The following is a 6281-nucleotide window of genomic DNA, read 5'->3' on the forward strand; positions in this document are numbered from 1 at the left end:
ACAAAAAAATCAAAAAATTAGCCAGACAGGGTAATAGCCAGGCCTGTGGTCCCACAAGAGGCTGAGGCAGGAGGATCACTTGAGCCCAGGAGGTTGAGGCTACAGTGAACTGTGTTCATGCCACTGTACTCCAGCCTGGGTGACAGAGTGAAACCTCATTTCAGAAAAAGACACACACAAAAAAACTTGCCATCAAAATGACACTACCTCAGTCTTCTCTTTCCCCCCACAAATCATAAAAAGTGATGGAGAAGTTGTAGATTAAATAGCCAGCAGACAAAATATTTATTTTTAAGTCTTTTTTTAAACTTCGGAGAAATCTTAACTAGCAAGTTTTAGGTAACAACTCTTGGTACTGTTGGCATCTTAACACGATTTTATTTATTTAAATAAAGAATATTTTTCCTGGCCAGGTTCCATGGCTCATGCCTATAATCCCAACACTTTGGGAGGCCAAAGTGGGAGGATCACTTGAGGGCAGGAGTTCAAGACCAGCCCGGCCAACATAGCAAGACCCTGTCTCTACAAAATAAAATAATTTAAAATTAGCCAGGCAAGCTGGTGCTTTTTCTCCAAGTCACTTACTATATAACCATCAGATTACTCTTCAATCAGTTCTGTACACAAAACTTCCCATGCTTAAAGGATAGTGTTTTATGGAAAGCTGAATCTGGAACACGGCTCCAAATGTACCTTCCTAACTCTGTAACAGGCAACTTACTCCCAGCTTAAATATCCCTTATTCTTTTTCACTCTGTTCATTTTTAAATGTCACCCCTTGCCCTTCAATTGTTTAAATTCCTGTTCTAGCTTTTTTTTTTTAATCCAACTCTTATTCCTCACCTCATTTAAACCTTCCCTATCTTCTTCAGTGATTTCTATCATGGCAGTTAAGTATAGACAATTTTCTCCAACCTCAACCATACCACAAACCCTCACGAGGGAAGTCGGAATCATGTGTTGCTTTGCACTTGTTACACCACTAGTCTGCTGCTGTGCATCTAGTAGATATTGAAATACTTGGTGCTTAAACTGAACCAAGACCCGATTTATGACAGGCCAAAATCTCTGAAGCCATAATTGTTTTTTATTGTAGCTAAATAAGCCTTTTAAAATAATGATATGGTTTTTTTTTGCTTAGTTTCGTGATTGCTTCAGGTGTATTTAGATTTACAATTAAAAGAAGTTATAGCCAACTGAATATTTTCTTCCCGTAGGAGGCTAATCCTTACCTATTTTCTAGAATAATCTTCTTACTTTATCTTTTTTTTTTTTTTTTTTTTTTTTTTTTTTTGAGACAGGGCTTTACCTGTCACCTAGGCTAGAGTACAATGGGGCAATCTCTGCTCACTTCAACCTCCACCTCCTGGGCTCACGTAATCCTTCCACTTCAGCCTCCTGAGTAGCTGGGACTACTGGCACACCCCACCACACCTGGCAAATTTTTTAATTTTTTGTACAGACAGGATTTCACTATGTTGCACAGGCTGGTAGGCTAAAGCAATCTACCCTCTTCGGTCTCCAAAAATGCTGGGATTACAGGCACGAGCCACTGTACCCAGCCTACTTTCATCTCTTGACTAAGGCCTTACACATATTTTCAATTTTTAAAATTATCCTTTGGTATATCGATACCACATTATAAAAAAAAAAAAAGTTCCCTAAGGAAAATGACCCAACATCATCAAATGTCTTTCTTTTTTTTTTTTGAGATGGAGTGTCACTCTGTCGCCCAGGCTGGAGTCCAATGGTGCAATCTCGGCTGAACCTTCACCTCCCGGGTTGAAGTGATTCTCATGCCTCAGCCTGCCAAGTAGCTGGGATCACAAGCGCACATACTATGCCCGGCTAATTTTTGTATTTTTAGTAGAGATGGGGTTTCACCATGTTAGTCAGGCTGGTCTCGAACCCTTGACCTCGTGATCTGCCCACCTCGGCCTCCCAAATGGCTAGGATTACAGGCATGAGCCACTGCGCCCGGCCCATCAAGTGTCTTTCTTTATCATATTTTATGTATAGAGAATCTTCCCTTAAAAGGCCATACAGTCTTATTTGACGTGACCACATGATTTTGTTTTTCCAAACAAGGATACTTTTGAGTATGAAAGGGCTCACTTTCAATAATTATCCTGGCTGTAATCCCAGTACTTTGGGAGGCCAAGGAGGGTGGATCACCTAAGGTCAGGAGTTCGAGACCAGCCTGGCCAACACAGCAAAACCCTGTCTCTACAAAAAATTAAGAAATTAGCGGCTGGGCGTGGTGGCTCACGCCTGTAATCCCAGCACTTTGGGAGGCCGAGGCGGGCAGATCACGAGGTCAGGGGATTGAGACCATCCTGGCTAACATGGTGAAACCCCAACTCCACTAAAAATACAAAAAAACATTAGCCGGGCGTGGTGGCGGGCGCCTATAGTCCCAGCTACTTGGGAGGCTGAGGCAGGAGAATGGTGTGAACCCGGGAGGCGGAGCTTGCAGTGAGCTGAGATCCCGCCACTGCACTCCAGCCTGGGCGACAGAGCAAGACTCTGTCTCAAAAAAAAAGAAAAAAGAAAAAGAAATTAGCCAGATGTGGTGGCGTGTGCCTGTAATCCCAGCCACTCAGGAGGCTGAGGCAGAAGAACTCCTTGAACCCGGGAGGCAGAGGTTGCAGTGAGCCAAGATCACACTACTGCACTCCAGCCTGGGTGACAAAGCAAGACTCCATCTCAAAAAAAAACAAAAATAAAAATAATGATCCTGGGACAACCAGACTAATCAGGTTGGCCACCCTAGTCTTAAGAGAAAAACACATCACTTAATAGGTAACTGTGTCATTCAAAGTATGGGTGCCAGAGCTACTCAAATCTTTAAGAAATTCTGAGGTCTTCACAAGAAAGCACAATAGAAGTTAAAACATCACTTTGTGGCTTCTAACATAACATTTGGTCAAAGCTTCAAGAAAGATCAAATAAACTTATGGGGGGGAAAAAAAGCACATGAATTTTTTTTAGTAGTGTTTAAAAGTAATTACCTCAGCTGGGCGCGGTGGCTCAAGCCTGTAATCCCAGCACTTTGGGAGGCCGAGACGGGTGGATCACGAGGTCAGGAGATCGAGACCATCCTGGCTAACACGGTGAAACCCCATCTCTACTTAAAAAATACAAAAAACTAGCCAGGCGAGGTGGCGGGTGCCTGTAGTCCCAGCTACTCCGGGGGCTGAGGCAGGAGAATGGCGTAAACCCGGGAAGCGGAGCTTGCAGTGAGCTGAGATCCGGCCACTGCACTCCAGCCTGGGCAACAGAGCCAGACACCGTCTCATGAAAAAAAAAAAAAAAAAAAAAAGTAATTACCTCAAAGCCTTCCTAGAATTCCCAAAGCCTAAACTATTCCCCAATTTCCCATAACAGGAGGCTCATGTCTCCAAATAACCTTTCATTCCACTTTATTATTGTTAAGCTATAAGACACTTTAAGATAGGTATGATCTTGACTATGTAGTCATCCTGTACCTACAAGCAAGGTTGCTGAATGTGGAGAATCTATATTTTATCGATGGGATAAAAGAAAGACTCAGTAGTCTAGGCTAAATATTTCTCTTTTTTGTCTTTTTTCTTTCTTTCTTTCTTTCTTTCTTTCTTTCTTTCTTTCTTTACTTCTTGTGGAGAATACCACAAGGCCTTGCTATGTTGTCCAGGTAGGTTTCAAACTCCTGGGCACAAGCTATCCTCCCACCTCTGCTTCCCTAAGTGTTGGGATTACAGGTGTGAGCCACTGCCACCCCACCTGGGCTAAATATTTCTATCAGAATAAATCAACCTTTCAAAAACTTTGCTAACCAGGTTCTCTTCTCTAAAAAGTTCTATTCGCTGAGCATGGTAGCATGTACCTATGGTCCCACCTACTCAGGAGGCTGAGGAAGGAGGATCACTTGAACCCAGGAGGTCAAGGCTGCAGTGAACTGTGTTAATGCCACTGCACTCCAGCAGCCTCGAGGACAGAACAAGACCCTGTCTCAAAATAAAATAAAATAAAAAATTCTATTGAGGTAATTTAAGGGCAGGCACAGTGGCTCATGCCCGTAATCGCAGCACTTTGGGAGGCTAAGGCACAAGTATTGCTTGAGCCCAGGAGTTTAAGACCAGCCTGGAGAACATGGCAAGACCCCATCTCTACAAAAAAATTTAAAATTAACCAAGTATGGTAGCGAGTGCCTGTGGTCCCAGCTGTTTGGACGAACGGAGGCAAGATGGTGCAGTTCCGGATTCTTCACCGTCAGCTTTCCCGGCCCGGGAAAGACACAGGTCGACTGCGCAGGCGCAACCCGACCTCCGACGGAGAAAAACCGGAACCCGCCTAGCCACGCCCACTATCCGGCCCCTGACCCGCCTACATCCCGCCCACTGCCCTCCCACTCCCAGGCCCAGGACATAAAAGCCGCTCCCCGCGGCGGGCTGCGCGCACTTCCTCAGCCCTCACTCCTGTCGGGACTGTAGGAACTCCGCCCGAGAGCTCCACCGGGTGACTCCCCTGGCCTCCCCTGCCGGAGACGGATGGACCTCACCCCTCCCCCACACCTTCTTTCCTGAAGCTGGGGACCAAAATAAATGTGCAGTTTTGCTCCTAGCCTTGCCTACTTGCTGGTCATTTAATACTCGCCCTAGCCTCCTAGAAAGCAAATCAGTTTCCTGGAAAGCAAATCACCAGCTACTCAAGAGGCTGAGGTGGGAGGATCAATGGAGCTCAGACGGTTGAGGCTGCAGTGAGATGAGACTGTGCCACTGCTGGGCAACACAGTGCGACCCTGTCTCAAAAAAAAAAAAAATGGCAATTTAAGTTATATTTATGGAATAGTAAAGAATTTCTGGTAAAGTTTCTCCCCTAAAATCAGGTTTTAAGGTTTAAACCCTTACATTCATAGTATGAACTACAAGGGAAAAAACTGCTAAGACCCATTACTCATGTCCTAGATATGCATCAAAACATATCCCATTGGTTCCACATCTTTATCTATCCTGTGGTTGGTCCATACTTTATAGGCCTTTTTGCTCTGCCTTTCCAAGTAGCTGCAGTATAAAAGAGGTTCAAAAAAACCTAAATATTTTAGTCTCTTTCCTCCCCCATGCTCTTCACAAGATAGATGATGTCATATAGTTGCTGCAGTACCTGAAAAAATATACCTGTTCTCAAGTCAAATAATCAAGTATCTACTATGTTACTACTTAAGAACTGTAGTGTATTGGGGTAATAGGGATATAGATGTTGGTTAAAAGGTACAAATATTCAGTTTAAGATGAATAAGTTCTACAGACTTAACATACTGCATGGTAACTATAGTTAATAATAATGTATTACATATTAAAATTTGCTAAGGGAATAGATCTTAAGTATTCTCACCACACATAAAAAAAGATAACTGCATCAGATAATAGATCTGTTAATTAGTTCAATTGTGGAAATAATTACACAAGGTATGCTTGGATCAAAACACCATGTTGTACACCTTAAATATATACAATTTATTTGCCAATCACCTCAATTAAAAAAAAAAAACTGTAGTGGCCATGGTCCATTATGGGGGAATAATGTTGACAACTACAGTATGGGGTAATGGTTCTCAAACTTTATTAGATATTAAAATTATTTGGAGGGCTTATGAAAACACAGACTGTAGGGCACCTCAGCCCCCAGAGTTTCTGATGCAGTAGATCTGTAACAGAGCCCAAAAATGTGCATTTCCTCAAATCCCAGGTGATGCTGATGATACTGGTCTATGCACCACACTTTGAGAGCCACTGGTATCAGGGATAGTTTCAGTGCTGGGAGGATAGGAGGGTGGAGGAAGATTACAAGAAAATACAAGGACTTGGGGCTGGGCATGGTGACTTCTGCCTTTAATGTCAGCACTTCGGGAGGCTAAGGCAGGGGAATGCCTTGAGCTCAGGAGTTCAGGAGCAGCTGGGGCAACATGGCAAAACCCTGTGGAAAGAAGAAAAAAAGAAACAGAAAGGGAAGGGAAAGGGGAGGGAGGAAGGAAGGGAGGGAGGGAGGGAGGGGAAGGAAAAAAGAAAAGAACGGAAAAAAGAAAGGAAGGAAGAATTGACTTAATCCCCAGTAAAGGTTAAAAGAAGTCTTCAAAGAGAAAATAAACCTTGGATTTAAACATTTTATATGCCTTAAAATAATAGATCCGAAAAACAGCAGTGTTGGAATTTTAGAATTGTTCTATGGAAGACCAGTCCTTTACAGAACTTTTGGTAAGGTTTTTTCAGTGTAATTCTGCCCTTCTACTATCTTTTTTTTTT

This window comes from Rhinopithecus bieti, unplaced genomic scaffold, assembly GCF_001698545.2.
Source record: "Rhinopithecus bieti isolate Rb0 unplaced genomic scaffold, ASM169854v2 scaffold_33474, whole genome shotgun sequence".
In the NCBI taxonomy this organism is placed as follows: Eukaryota; Metazoa; Chordata; class Mammalia; order Primates; family Cercopithecidae; genus Rhinopithecus; species Rhinopithecus bieti.